We start from the raw sequence: 16622 nt of genomic DNA on the forward strand, positions 1-16622 counted from the left end.
TGCCAGCAGTAACTAATGAATGTGTTCTAGGAAATTGATTCACCTGAAGCAGATTTCTCTGAGTAAAGCTTTAACTTCAGGCAAATAGGATGTGAGTTTGGTGTGGAAGTGGATATGAGAGAGATTTAAAGCTCTTTTTGGATTTATAGAATAGCTTCCAATTCCTGCTGATGCAGAAATCAGTTTAAAAATAGATAATCCCACCTGGGCCATTTGTGTGCCTGCTGCTCCAGACTCAGCCAAGAGCAGCAGACCTGCTGCATAAGCCAAGCTGATGAGAGGTAGGAATCCAAGATGGGGGGATGCCAGTGTGACATCTTTCAAACAGTCTTTTCCATCCATCCGCCATATGACTAAAAAATTAATAGTAAGAACAGATGAAATAAACCATATTACTGGGCTACAAAATCAGGGGTGTCAGATGAAAGCAGCTTGGTCAGCAGCCTCAGACACGCAGACACTGAGAAAAAGAAAACCAAGCCTATTTGAGGTCTTCTGTTTGGCCTTGAATATTCTGCTTTATTCAAAATACCTTGCAGCCCTAGATTAATGTATGAAGTTGGCAAGATAAAATACTAGGAGTATAGATAGCAGAAGCAAGAAGGAAGCTAAATTTTACAGCTTGCTGCTGAGATCAGGCCCAGCCCCTGGGCCAGTGCTATAGTTGTAAATTATGACAATAGCTATAAATGTATAGAAGCTGTTACCCAAAAGATGGTAGTCAGCACCTCCAGAAGGAGTCAGAACTTGGGTGGCTCTGCAGAGCCTCAGTGCAAGCAGATGTTGTCCAGACTTGTGCTGAGCACTTGTTCAGGTTGGGTATTTGACTTTTACTGTTTGTTATATACTTCGTTCACACCAACACCTTGACTTCCTAAATGGATCATCTTTTACTGGCACTGCCCTTCTCCCTGTGCTATTTAGTAATCTGGTCAGCATCAGAGAGCTGGTGCTAATTTTAGGCACAGTTATGCTAAGCAGGTCCTCTTTGGACCCACAGCAGCTCCCAGGATGATTTGTGTGGGATTTCATTTTGATGCAGTCACCCGGGCTCTTCCTTTGGATCCACTTTGCTAGCCAACCCTTTGCCTTTTCTTACCTATCTGATAAATTATCCCAGCACACAAGTCCCATATGGCTGTGTTCCCCTTTCTCACCCTTTCACCTATTTCCTGGCTCCTTTCTCTACTGCCCTAAAAGCACAAGAGGCCATAGCAGCTACTTTGAGGAGAACCTGGAATTGCTGCCTGGGCAGCCACTGAAAAGATTGAGACAATTTTCTTTGCTGAAATTCCACCAGAAAAGCCAAGGACTGTACTGGCCGTTCAATGCTATTTTTTTCACATACCAACTGAAAGGTTTTCTAATTGATTAGAAATTAGCCAGTTCTGAAAGATTCAAGGTCAGACTCACAACTGGTATAAATCAGAGAAATCCCACTGAAGTCTCCGATTCATTTTCTAAATGGAAAAAAAATCAGCAGGAGCTTTAAACTGCCAATGTTATCCATCCAACAGCTGGCTAAAATTCAGAAAGACAGCACATTTTCTGTAATGCTCTTTTGACATTAAGTATTCCTTATGGGCCAGATATAATCAATACAAGATCTAAAGTGAAAATTCAGGTGTTTGAAAGAAAAAAGCGCAACCAAAGAAAGCATGGATCTGATAAATGTAAGTTTTAGAAATAAAAGTCAAAATGCAGAATAAAATTTTACATTTTTACAGATGTGTGTTCATTATCATAATGAATAAAAAAACAAGTTTTAACAGTTCTTCTGTCTCTTGGAGGGAAGTTTGACATTCCTGTCAAAGTGACTGGAAGGATTTTGCTAGCTCTTGGTGGGGGTGGACTGCATCCCTTGTGAAGCACAATTCCCCAACAGTTGTGGATATTGCCTGTGTGCACAGCACAGTTGTTGCCTTTTGCTTCCTTTCTCTTTTCAGTTCTGCTTCTCAAAACATTCAACTCACGCTGTTCCAGATGAATGTTCTAATGGAACTAAAGGAGGCCTGGGAGCTGAACAGCCTTGGGAGAATTACAGAGGCAAAGATGGGGAAAGCTCCAGAATCTGCCTTTTCTCCTGTAACAGACAAAGACTTCATCTTAGGAGATAAACAAACATTGCCTGAACTTGGTTCATATCTTCTGGGAAGTCTAATAGCAGGTCTGTCTCTAGCATCCATATATATTAGAAAACTTTTGTAAACTTGATAATGCTGAGGGCACTTCTTCCTATATTTCCTTCAGCTGCCTGACGAAGCAGAACTGGTTTGGGGCTACTGCTCTTCAGTGTATGCATCTTATTTCTGGACATAAGTTAGGCCATACTGTTTTCTCTGTCTGCTTCACATTGTTGGGCATGCATGTCACTGCTAGTGAAGTCTATATCATATCAAGATAAGGCAATGATATATGTGCTATTGAGTGATGATATTTCATTTTACAGACCAGAAACTCTAATAATGATTTAGATAAGTGCAAGACTAGACTGTAAATTACATATTTTCTTTAATCCTCTATTTATTTAACATATAACCAAAACCATTTTTGACTTTAATATAATCAGACACTTCTTTATATTTACTATACAATACATGAAAGATATTAAAATCCATGCTGTGTTCTAATAAAGAGTGATTTTCTTGGTAGCAAAGGCATGTAGTAGTCTTTATTTCATAAATGCAGTCAATTAAACTAAGGACTTTCTCCCTAAATGCTCAGCTGCCATCCTTCCTCCCACTCTCTGGGAGAAACGTCCCACTGTCCTGTTTGTTTAACATAGATGGCTCTGACAGATACAGTGAAAAGTTAGGAAAGCCTTTGCCATCAGTACTGAGGCCGTTTCAATGACCTGTGCCTGAAGATTTGGAAAAAGGCTGGGCTTAACTTTGCAAATTCCATGTGCAGCAAGAAACTGCAGAGCTGCTCCAGCTCTAAACAAATCTATAGGGAATAAATGCTCAAGCCTTCACCAGCCACATCCAGTGAGGGTTAAAAAAGGAGCCACATTTTCCACACTTCTAAATACCGAGGAACTCACATTTAGTTGAGACTTCATTTTTCTGTAGGGAGTTTGTAGTTTTGCAGGGAGACTGTGAAAACTGATCTGAGTAAGCAGCCTCATTGGCTAAGTTAGAAAATCCTGCATTAAATTTGGAGCCTAGTAGAAAATTCGGGTACCAATTCAGCAGGTTAGGGTTCAAGATATATTAAGATTTAGATATAATCCTGTAATTTTCAGAATGTGGCATCCCTCAGTCTTCTACACTAGTGGAGCACAAGGCGGAAGTGTCTGTAAAAAGATACAAGAGGTACATAATTTGTTCCACTATTCTCAGTACAATGACACTAGTGATTAAATTATTCACTATAAGCATAAAATAATCTGTCATGGTTTAGGGTATGAGGACTCAGATCGGTAGTTACTTTTTAATCCACTCTACATAAAAAGGGGAATAATAGAAACAAACTCCTATTAATTTGACTCATTAGGTGTATTTAGGAGCCCTATTCCCATCAATTTCAATGTAGAACACAATTAAAAATGAATGTGAGATGGAATCTGTACAGAGTTTAAAGTGCTGTATTTATTAGTGTTATTGCTGAGTTTAAGCATCATTTCAGAGAGTTAAGCACCTGAATTATGCCAAGGCAAATCTACTTTGCACTTGACTGTCAAACTGATTTGCAGCAAAGCGCCAGCCTGGGATTAAGATCAACATCCAGACATCTGGAACTGGTTGAGTGATAAAGAAAAATCCTGACTGTAATATCAAGCAGCACAAATGGGCAAGAAGGTGCAGCATTATCCTTCAGTTTCCTCGAGGCTAATGGAGGAAAAATAATTTAACACTGAATAAGGCAGGATGGTTGGGATGAGAGCTGCCTACCCTGGATCAGAATTGCTGATTTAATTTGTAACACTAACTGAACCTTGCTGTCACATGGATCTGTACCTCCTAACTGGCTGAACATACAGATGGGGTTTGCCTGATTGGATCTGCATGAAGAAACAAGGCCATGAATTTTACAGACACTTCATGGTATAGCAGCAACCAGGTGCCAGCATCAAACATCTGTCCTTTTCCAGGATGAGAGGAAACAGAAGAGAAACAAGAAGATATCTTTGTTACCAAAAGCTGGTGGGAAATGTGATAAACAATGCCAGAGAATTACTAAAAATGAATGTTCCAAATAACCTGAAATCCAGAATTAGTATCAGATTTCTCATTTCAGAGTGACTCATAGAAAAGCCTGGGAGGGTGATCAGCAGGTAATTATGTCAGAGCAGCTTTCCTTCTGTCCTGTTCTCATTCCCATCTACAAAACCATTTCAATAACCTTAGTTGTCTCTGCTAAAAGATTCAATGTGCTGAAAACTGTACATGGTTTCAATTATTAGTGAGATGCAGATTTGTATCTGTTTGTTAATTTTTTTTGTTAGGCCAAAGAACATTTAAGGTTATTCTCATACCTTATACCAAAAAGTATTGTTAAAATCCAAATTACATAGGATTACATTTGTTATCTAAATGCTCAGTAGCTTATCAAAATCTTTACCAACTTGGATAACAAACACTTTTAGATATTTCTGTGTTTAGGTGTCTATACACACTTTAAAACATGCTTTTGCTTGCAATGTATGCCTTCTGATTTATTTTAGGAATGTTCTAACATGGAAGAGGCACCCATCAAGATCAACAGACCATTGTGGTATAACTCCCTGGGAGGCACCCCAGCTTGATTCTGGGCCTACTGAAACCAAGGGAGCTTACCATTGACTTCCTATGGCTTTGGGTCAGACCATCAAAAGCACTAAGAGGGCCCTGTGCTTATCATCTGCCCCCTATTATTTTAATTTAATTATTTTCATGCATTATTTCCACCTGATATTGGTAAGAATTGCTAAGTCTCAGAAACATGAAAGAAAGAATCACAGTTTATACTATAATAGGAAAAAGTATGTTTATTATATTTAAGAGCATCCATTCTCATGGATGTAGAGAGATTACTTAATTTTATCACTACCACTCAGTAGGTATAATAACACAAATTGAACTTCAATCCACTGCAGGAAAAAGAGTACATTTAAAATAATTTTTTTCCACTGTCAATTTTATCACAACACATTGCATTATGTTCCACATCCACATTGCAACAGTTTTAACCATGCAGCTGCTGAAAGCTGAGGTGCAGATTTTCAGGCCTGCTTAGGTATCTACCTCGTACTATAAAATAATTTAGTCACTGTAATGGTAATGTTTGGTGTGTCTAAATCTTAAGGATATAGGCACCGAGAGAAACTCATGATGTGAAGTTTAATGCCTCTGATTCTTCACAGGATGCTCTATGATGGTTAGATCCCAGAAAAGAAATGTGCAAATGCCAGAACATTGGTTGAAGATAGCAAAATGTAGCCAACAGGAAACACAAAGAGAGGAAAACAGAAGTCCAAAAAGTTGTAAAATTAGAAATCAGAAGTGCTGTTCACAGGAGAAGTGAGAGAATTTGATCTTAGAAGTGCAGCTGATACAAATGTATGCAAACGTGTCTCCCATAGCCTGTGTTTGGCCTCAAAAGGAGAGGGATGCCAGCAGGGGAGTCAGAAGGACACCTGGGTCAGCTTTCCCCATGAGAACAGACCATGTCTGTGGGGTTTGGGAAGCATCTCTTTACTGTGCCATCCTGCTCGTCCTCTCACACTACAGATCCCAGCTACCTGACCCTCACAAAATCATCTGGCCTGCCAAGACTGTTGAGATATAAACCAGCTAAAGCCCACTGGTACCTAAAAGTTGCACTTCTTGTTTAGTTGCCCCACTTCAGTGAATATATTCAGTAGGAAAAATCTGTGCCTGCATACCTGGATACCTGGATAGACATTTATACAAGATGCACTAATGTATTAGAGACAATTGCAAATTTAACATGTGCACAGAAGGTTTTATAAAATACTGTGTCACTACCCGATTGTTCAGTTACTGTGTGACTATCTTTCTGTAAGATGTGACCTTAAGGAGACAGCAAGAAGAGTCAAACTAACATCTAATTCAATGCCACTCAGAAAACATTGAAACATTTTGTTTCCTACTAACATGTTCTTCAGTCCTACAGCACAAGCAAAATGTCAAATGAATCATTTTTACACCCTTCCTTTGAAAAATCCACACAATCATACTCTGATTTTTAAAAAACTGCAATTCTCTGAGAAAGCCATTCCATAAAAAATAAAAAAAGTCTCTAGTTTTCTTGACTATAAAAATACGCTTCAGAAAAATTTTGGTAGATATCCTTCATTTATTTTTTTGAAAAAAATAGCCTGAATTAAGTTTAAATTGTTTTCTTTTAAAGAAGGATCATTGTAAAGTTGATTAATTTCTCATTGATTGGCTGTGGTTTTGTCACAGTCTCTCCTAACCTAAATGGAATCGAAAATATTTCTTTCTACAATGGAATCCTGTTAAAAAAATAATAAAAGTTCTTCTCATTTGCCTTCAAGAACTCTATTAACATAATGTTTGTTCAATGCACAATTGCTTTTCTAACATAGTTATTACAGCAATAATTCACTGAGGATATATGAGGATAATAACCTATGTTTAAAGAAGGAGAAACTACTAAGAGGTGCAAATTCACAAAGGTCAAAGCCTGATGGGATCTTTAAGGTTCTGAAATAAAAAGAAATAATAGGAACAGGTGGGAGTCGGATTTTATGTTGCAAATGTTTGCCTGGATCAAATAGAAGAAAAAGCAGGGAGCTCCCCACAAGTCTCACTGATCCCTGTTTTTCCTATATCTATTTGTGTATTTTTTATCCAGCTACACATATTCTAATATAAAGTCATCTATAATGCTCCTGCCTCTAGCACTACTTATTAATTTTGTTTTAAATAGTCATGGCTTTAAAAAACACAGTGAGACAATTTGTTTTGGACTAGAATATATGAATTCTTCTCTCAGTATATATATTAATATACTAATACTTTTTCTTCCTCAGCTCCTGACTGTTTCATTCCTCTTTATCTTGTGGAAGGCTCAAAGCATGAACACCTTTATCACACTGACCATGAAAGAGAAAAACATGAACTTGAATTCACTCAAATGGAAAAGAAACTAGGAATCTCCCTTCATCATTCATTTTCTGGGAGGATGGTCTATCCAGTATGACCTCTAGTATGATATGGGTAGACTCTTCCTTTCTTTACAAAGGAGAAAAGTGACCTAATGCTGTTTTATTCAGAAGCAGCAGTTTTCTGCTGTCCTGGTGGTACCTGTCAGCTGAGCAGAAACCAGGCTTCTAGACTGCTAAACAGCCTAATCTCAGAAAATAGGATCGAGGGCCAGACATGTTCTTGAGATCTGTGCATTTTTGACTCGTCCTCCAGTGGGCTCCACTCTCTCTTTTTGCTTTACGGGCATTAAATCTCAGGGCACAGCTGCAGGGTTTGGATTTTGTCTGGGACAATGACACGCTCAGCCCCCAGCTGCAGAGCACGTTGAAACTAAGCAGTACTTAGAGAAGATAACTGCAAATCTGGGGAAGACAAAGTCTGCAGAGCTCCCTGGATGGTCCTCAACAACTTTAACTTCATCACGGTCAGTTCCTTCATAGCCCTGACAACAGTGGCAGACAATGTCTCTGCCCTTATTTCCAGATCTTCGTTTGATGTTTCTCCTCCCTCAACAAATCCTTGGTTCTCCAAGGCATCTATCTGGAAGGTCTTAAAATTTACGTGTAGATATGTTGAGGCTCTCCAAGTTCTTTGCACACATGATATATTGTCCTGACAAGGATGCCTCCTTCCTACCTCAGCGGCTGCTGTGACATTGATAATGCAGGGCTCAAATTCAGAATCAATGAATTTTTGCACTTCTCTGCAGTTACTCTGTAAATGGTAGAAATTTTAGCTAATATGGGACTACCTACTTTATTTTTTTTTCCTTTTCCATTCTAAAATATATGCAATATGTAAGGAGCATGCATTAATTAAATCATCCGGATAACATAAATTCCACTAATTTAAAGGATTATTATGAATTTTTATACAGAAAATATAATCCTATTGAGGAGAAAATTACTTCAACAACTTGCATTCTCCAGGAAACACCAATGTGTAGATCTTTCAAGAAGCCATGATATATACTAGAAAAGCAGGTGATGTCAGCGTGGCTGTGTGGCAAAACTGTGGGTGTCTGGAGCTGATGGAGAAGCTCCAGAAGCTTGCCTTTGTCACTTGACTGGGGTGGAAGGAAATTCACCCTCCTATTCATATTGATTCTGACAGAGACCACATCCAGATGTTTAAAAAATAGTCTGAAGTAATTGAATTTGCTGAGGACAACTGAACACTTATTTTCAGCCATTCATTCTCATGCTGGCTGGGTTTTCTATACTATCTGTCAGGAGAAAAACAGCCCAGAACACCCATTTCACATAGCATTGAGGAAAAAGTATTTTTTTATGACTAAGTTTGATATGTGGCTTTCTGAAAACTCCAGGACATGGCAGAGTCTCAAAAATCAATCTTTGATTTTAATGTGGCTAGGTCTGATATGTAGTACAAAACCTCTCCATCTGATCTTAACAGCCTGCTCTATTTTTCTTGCCCACAGACAAGGACAGTTCTCATAACCTGACAAATTGCTGAGCACCACCACTAGACCTTGTCTGGTGTGCTAATCATGCTCTAGATAATGTCCTAGTGTTTTACCCAGCTGGAAGGAAATTTGACCAGGATGATTACTGAGGAACAGTCTTCCAAAACACCTGGTATTAGCCATTGGTTTCCTACTACTGGTTGCCTATGAGCCTCACAAGAGACTTGTTAGGCCAGGACCTAACAAGAGCTGACCACATTCCATTTTGTCCTGACTGGAGGATAGCAAAGGCTGGTTAAGCACTCAGCTCTGCTGGTGCCAAGTACTCAGGACTGGCGCAGTCAGATACTTTCTATTAACAGGGTAAAATGAGGATCTTACACAATGCATTTAAGTCAGGCTAAGGTTTACCTCTAAAGAAGTTAAATTCATATCTCACCAAATAACAACGCCTGTAGTTCCCAGGGCATTCTCTCCAATAGTGTTAAAAAGATCTTGCTATAGTGAAAAGAGTAAAGATATCACTTAGTCAGGTTAATTCAGCACCTCACAGCCTTTCTAAAGTAATCCAGTAGTATGTTATGAGGCTGTCTCCCAGACTAAGGCTTCATTCTAGTCCCTATGAACTATATTTTATTCTGGCTAAAGGTTTGCTGTCTAGACTACAATGAATATTAAACTGAAGTTGGAAACTTAGGTACTGCCTGAGATGTTGGTAATAAGGAAGTGAATAAATTGGGAGGGGAAAAAAGTATTTTAATCCACTTCGATGCAAAAATTTATTCACAGTTATTTGATAACTCATCCATTACTAGAAGCAACTTAAATACTTTCATTAAAGTGGGATTTTTTATACAAGAATTTCCCAAAACATTTCCTCAGTTCTCTTTTTGTTGATAAGGGGAAGGAGAGAGCCATTTTGCTATGTCAATCAATTGTTTTCCAGTCCCTTTTCAATTTGAAAGCTGTGATTCCAAAGGCATGCATTGTTCTTGCCGCTTTCTCTAGGAGCTCACTCAGATTCTTATAAAAACCTAGAAAAAGAAACTGTAAATAGGCCCACACTATAGAAGGGAAACATCAGCACTGTGCTACCTTAAATAAAAGAGAAAATGCAACACTTGGCAAATTTTAAGAATTTGAGCTACAATATTCTTTTAAGTTTACATTCTTTTTTGTTTTGTTCCAAGGAGATGTCTTTCACTGTCCTGCTCATAGAGCAGGATGTAAGGAGAAGGTATTTCATGCTTGGATATTTATCCTTAATTTGAACTATGACTAAGGATCAGCAACAAGTGAATTACTATGCCATAAGCACAGAATTTGAAAGACCACTGATAAACAAGTGACTCCCTAGACAACATCACTGGTTTAGAGGAGTTTGAGGGCCACAGTACATCAAGAAATGACTTGATGTGAAAAAACTTCACAGAGATATGTTGCCCGAAGGGGAAAAGACACAGGAACTGGACATAAAATGGCAAAGAGAGTGCAGCAGTTATTGATGTCTGTCTATCCTCGCCTTGCAAAGCTAGGGAAGAGCAAGCTGGGTAAAACCACCAAGGCAGGTGCCTCCATCTCCTTGAATGTCTTCAAGAACAAGAGAAGGGAAACCCCTTGCTGGGAAGTATAGTGGGTGAGTAATGGCAGTGATAAGGGAGTAGGTGAGACCCAATAGAAGAGGGAGATAATGCTCCTTCTTAGACAGGCTGGCAAATTCAGATTCAGTATCTGGGATGAAATTCAAGCACAGACTTCAAAAGCAAATACAGCTCACTTGCTAAACCCTGAAACAGAGGAACTGGGGTCTGCTGGTAGTGGAGTCACTGTCTACAGGTGAGAACAGAACCAGGGCAGTGACAGACAAATCATGCTGCTCTTTCACAGGAATTCTACTGCCCTCATCCAGGTTCTGGGACGATGTCCAGAATCACATTAAAAAAGGCCTAGGAAAATGGACTTATCTCAAAATTATTGTAATGTGTACAGTTCAGCTGATGTGAGCAGTACTCCTTCGTTCTGGGGCCTGGACCAACATAGGTATTATGGGACTAAATTATATTGTTTTGAGGTGAAGGCATGCAGAAAGACTGTTGGTTCCAATTTTCCATTCTAATGTACACAGAACAAGTGGCTAACATCTCTGCCTCAGTTTCCCTTCTAATAAAAGGGCAGGTGTCTGGGGATTTGTGATTGCATACCTGAAGAGAAGAAAGTACATGAGGGAGGATTAATGTATTAACAGCCTCCTGTGTACTACATTAAAACTCCTTTTAATCCATTCAAATGATTGAGTACAGCCTTGCTTGAGTACAGCCTAGTTAGGAATTAAAGAAAAAAAAAAAAAGAAAAAGAAAAAAATATATTCAAAGCTATGTTTTTTTTTTTTCAGAACATTGTGCTCTTTAAAGCATGTGAATAATTAGCATGAACCAGCAGAGCTGGCCCAAGTAGGAGGTTTTCCATCCTGATGCACCATCTGCGAGAACGGTTAAAGGATAAATGCAGCCTACATTGTTCCAGCAAAAGCTTCCAAAAGAGAGAACTAATACAGGCTCCTCTCGACAGCCTAGTCAGGTATACACAAATACAGGCAAAGCATAGTCTTGGGATGCCATGGAGGAAATCCCTATGGATTCATTCAACCTAAACTGAGAGAAGTACAAAATGTTTTTGACTGTTTCCAAGGGGTTTCTAAATGTCAGTGGAAAGATATAGGACTGCAAAGCTATCTCAGAGACAGGAAAATTCATTGTTCCTCAAAACTTCACTCTTTGGGCAGGAACCAGTGTAATTCTAATCACAGAAACTGTAATTATGACAGTCAGGGTATAAGTAGCATTCCCACAGGCCCTTTGGTTTGCTTTCCATTCCTAAAGCAATTGTTTCCTTCATGAAAGTTTTTGCACTTTCTTCAAAGGAAATTGATAACATTCAACATCATTTGCTGAAATATCCCCTTCCATTTCAGTTATGAGTTTCCTGGACTTTCCTCTGTAGATATCTTTTGCACCACACACAGTTGCAGGCCCACTGAGGTCTCCAGTGTGCGCAATCTGTGACAGCTACCCCAGTGAAGACTTCAGCTAGGATCTAATAGTTAATTCCATGCCTTTTTTTTTCTGAATGGCTTTGAAAACTGAAGTTCTAGGGTATGCCACCATTAATAGGGATTTCCTGTGATGTACCTGCCCTCTTGCTTTAGCCATGGGGCTTCAAACCATATAGAACATTTTCAAATTCAGTACATTGTACCTCAGGAAGCACAGTTCTGTCAGGCATTCCAGGAGTCTTGAAAGACTTTCTCTCCCAAACTGGTGGTCAGGCTGATTTCAAAGCAAGAGAAGTCCAGATGAGTGGTATGTGCAGCCATGGCAGGGGCTGAAAGGTGACCAATGCATAACTGTGTTCCATTTCCAGGAAGTACTTTTGTAACTTAAGAGATGACATTGGGCAGACCTCCCAGTTTGTCTCTAGAACATAACAGAAGAGCTATTAGTATTTATTCCATATATAAATATATGAATTGATATCAGTCAATTCTAAGGCATCTACCATGCTAACACTGAAGAAACAAGGTTAGCACAATCTAACCCAAACAAAGGGAGGAAATTCCCAGCCAAAGTAAATTGGTGTAAGTCTAGAAGCCATCCTACTGCAGTTACTTTTCTCATCAATTCACCAAGGGTGTTGCATCACTTCAGTGGGTCCCAGGCTATCTTAGTGGCTGTGGCTGTTGCAGTGGAAAGCCTGATGAAGACATGGTTTCCCTATCATTCAAGCTTTCTCAATAACAACTAAAGTAACTCTGAAATCAAACCTTGACTTTTATCACTATCTTCACAATTTCATGAGCATCCCTGGCTAGTCTATGCAATGCCAGCCAGAGATACTCCAAATAGCTCTAAACAAGCACACATATTTCATTGTCATTGTGCAGTACTATAAAGGGATCCAAGTTCAAACCCTTGATAGCAATAAAGCAGATACAGGAACACTTGTCCTGAGCTATTTATTAGCCTGCTACACTATCACATGCAGCTAGTGCCGTCCAGACCATGCCTGATATCTCTGCACAGCACTGCAGTGTACAATGTGGACTTTGCAGCTAAGGCCTGTGCCACTACAATAGGCAGCATCATTAATCACAAGGTCCCTACAGCAAAACCTATATATTTATATGTAAGAGAGAGAGAGAGGTATCATTTGCCAGCTCCAAGATCTCCCCTGCATTCAAAACCCTGGGAAAATCCCACACACCTGTAAAATCAACCATCATGAATTTGTATTTGAGCTCTATTGTTGTTCTTCTTTCTTAGTCCTAGCCTACTTTTTTATCTCTCCTGGGATTGGGACCTACTGGAGGTGAGGATCACGGGTGTCATGTGGGCAGCCAGGCTGTTACATATGTGCTGCTGGGAATAGTGTAGCTATGCTATCCTATCCTTCCTTTCTCTCAAAACAGAAAAACAGTGAGGAATATCTATGCACCCGAGGTACTTTTATGGGCTTCCCCAATCCCCCATTTTTCTGTTTTTTTTAGGGTAAGCCTAGCATAACCTAATTTCATCAAAATCATCATCACCCAAGGTAATCAACCGAGGTATTTTTAATAAGCCTTTGATGCTTTTAGGATATAATCTTCTGAGAGTCTGAGGCACCAGATTGTTTTGCAGCACACAAGGTGTGCCTGTTCCTCCTGCTGACCAGGCAGGCCATACACAGGACCATTGCAGGATGGGGCAGACACTGCTGAACTCCACATTTTGTCAGAGAACCTCACCCCATGAGACTCACAGTACATAGCAAACCCAGTTTTCAAACTCAGTACCCACATACCCACAGGTGCCATAGCAGCATTACTGAGCCTTTTAGAAAATGGTGTTAAAGAAAATGAGCCTGATTATCTCTCAGGAAGCATATACTAGAACTCAAACGTGGCAAAGCCACTCAGGGCTTGTCAGCATTAGGGAGGCCAAACTGAATTTCTCACCAAAAGGTTGCACAGCCAAAACTGGAAAATTATGAGTTTGCTCTTTTGAGGAGACAGTCAACAAAAGAGGGCCACCTTTAGAGAGTCAGGCTGTCCCATAGCTGCAGAGAGATGGAGAAAAGGGACAGGGACCTCCTGCCAGCCCAGCAGCCCTGGTCCTTACACCAGCCCATGCCTGGGATTATCATGGACTTCTGGCTTTCCAGGAGAGTTCCATGGAGGCTGTAGCACTGCTGATGAGCAGCTTTGGCAAAAAAAAACAGATGGAAAATACCGACCTTGCTGTGCTGGGACACTATTGCTGAGCACTGCTCTTGCAGTTCACAGAAAATCTGAGCTGTAAAAAAATCTGCCAGAGGGCAGCATATACCTACAATTGCTTGTTTTTCACATTGTGATTCTGAACTGCAGCGAGTTTCCCTGTACTACCACCCTCTGCTTCCACGTGTGTAACAGACTGGTGTAGGTACCTGTGCTGAGCACATCCTCAGGTGAGGTACATGCGATTCCAGGGAACACTTCCCACGCGGGACCCCCGTCACTTGGCACGCGCACACCAGTGGTGTGCACTGGCAGGCACCCATGCCCTTGGCCATCTCATGGCATCTCACCAAAATCCATGAGGCTCACCAGAGGCTGCATTTCCTGGGATCTGCCTACCAGTGGGAAGCAGGGAGGCTCAGCTCTCCCACACTGTGGGTCCACGCATCTCCCCTCAGGCAGGACTGGGGTGCAATTAGCCCTAGGCTTTACTCCCTGCTGAATATACTGATTTGCTGGCACATGGCAAAGTATCAGCAAGCTGAAGAAAATAATAAAAATAGCAGCAGCAGCAACAACATAACAACCACAATATCATTATAGGTTACTGAAGACTGCAAAGTGGCAGACCACCTTGACCCCTGAGGGAAACCTTTTCTGGGTAACTTAGCACAGAAAGATATTTGCAGGAGCTCTATTGTTAAGGAGGAAATGGTTGGTCTTTTTAATTCAGTGTCATGGCAAATCTTTGACTTCTGACTTCTAATTTTATTCCATTTGATACACTTAGCCGCAACACACACACATACATCATCTGAAAACAGTCACTTGTTTGCAACATGCAGAAAGGACGTGCCCAAGCTCTGCTCAATATTTTTCCCTTTCCCTAGTCTTTTCAAAGTTGCTTCCAGTTGTGCAAGATTGCTAAAAAATTATCCTTCTCTTTTGCTTGGTATTTCTTTCACTTGTATCTATCATAGTGGATATACCCATTCTGCTAACTAGATTTTCATTTAGCAAAGGGAACACAGAGGCAGCCCATCTTGGCATCCAGCTGACAGTGAAAATGCAGAATGGACAGCAATTTCCAATGCAGAGAAAGTAGAGACTATGTGTCTTTACTAGGCAGCAAACAGTTATAGCTAAGACTAAGCAAAATCAGCTTTAAAAAGGCAGTTCTGAAATGAAGACACATAGAGAGAAGTACTTGAACCAAAGCAAAAGATACTGCTGAAAAAATATAGCTGGCAAAATGATAAGAAAATTACTCAGCATTCATCAGTTGACATAAAGCCTGTATCTCTCTCCCCAAATTAATCTAGAACATAGGAATTCATTTTCAAGCTTTGTCGTCTATCTTGTAACAGAAAACCTACTCTAGTGATGTTGCACTATTCATATCCAGAGATTAGACAAATTAAGAATAAAGACGATGATATTTTCTCCTTTCTACAACAATATGGCATTGAAACAGCACAACCTTGATGGGCCTAAACCAGGCTGTCTCAAAAGGCAAGCCAGTTGCCAAATACTCTTATCAAAGACAGGAATGTCTTTTGAAAGAAGAATTTTCACACCCACAGAGATCCAATAAAATCCCTGGACTTTTACAAAATAATCCTTTTGTTGACTTTTTATCAGCAAAGCTAAAGTTGATACACTCAAAATCTGATGATGGAATGAGTTTTTTTCCAGTGGAAGTCATACTGGACTTTCACTGTCAGCAGTGAATTTTGCTGTCAGTGCTGGACCCAGATTTGATGGCAATGTGCTTGGGGGCTGGTGGCAAAGGAAATGACCGCCACCGAGCCTGCAGCAGCCTCAGGCAGGGAGGCATGGCAGGATGCATTGCTGCTGTCTCTACCTTTCCTTCTATGGATGGGGGCTTATTAGATCAAGGCAACCTTGAGTGATTTGCCTCACTGATATTCTGCTGAGTATCTCTGTCATGTTAATAAATGCAGGGGATGGAATATGCAGCATGATGGATAATGAAAATTGAAAAATAATAATAATAAAAATGGATAATGGATAATAAAAATGGACCTCGTCACACAATTATCTGCCTGACCCAGTGACACTGGTGGCTGATTATAGCCAAGATTCAAACTCTTTTAGTACAGTCTTTCACTGATCCTGATGAAGCTGCTAGAAAACCTGAGCAGCATTAACTGCTGAGTAACACTTCAAAATTAGGGTAGGGCCTCCTCAAAATGCTATAAATTAAAGTATGAATCTGATACAATAGAGCTATTTCCCTAGCACTGTAAGGAACGAGTTGAAAAATTAATCAGAAGTTTAAATGCTGAATTATTGGAAGGAAATTTCGTAGAGAGAGAGATCACATTTTAGCAGACAAGCTACAACTGTGTGTTGGGCTCATCAGGACAATCATTTGGCCTCTATAGTGATTTTTTCTTCTTATTTACATGAGAATACATGCATTCTGGTGGCCTCCTAGATAGCTGGACTTCTGAATCTAAAAATGCCCCCCAGTTCTTGCTGCATAAATGTCTCTCATCTGCAGACAATTACACCTGACAGTGGTCCATCCTGGGAGATTAGACTCATGCTTAGTCCTAGCAAAAGGCAGATGGTTTGATAGATTGATTTAATGGCCCACTGAAACATAGAAGCAGTCCTTCTGCTTAGCTTGTACTTTCCTCATGCTCTTGATGCCAGCGACTGCGTCATTTTCTGGCATACACTGAAATACTCACAAAGCCTCTTTGGCCCGTGTCCAGCCTTACAAGATTCTCAGTGGTCA

General features: G+C 40.1%; 1 pseudogene; it reads right to left on the minus strand.

The window, feature by feature from the left end:
* Positions 1-10987: 10987 nt before the first annotated feature.
* On the minus strand, positions 10988-14190 carry LOC137474504 (hyaluronidase-4-like; annotated as a pseudogene).
* Between the last annotated feature and the right edge of the window lie 2432 nt (positions 14191-16622).

Source organism: Anomalospiza imberbis, chromosome 5, assembly GCF_031753505.1.
Source record: "Anomalospiza imberbis isolate Cuckoo-Finch-1a 21T00152 chromosome 5, ASM3175350v1, whole genome shotgun sequence".
NCBI lineage: Eukaryota > Metazoa > Chordata > Aves > Passeriformes > Viduidae > Anomalospiza > Anomalospiza imberbis.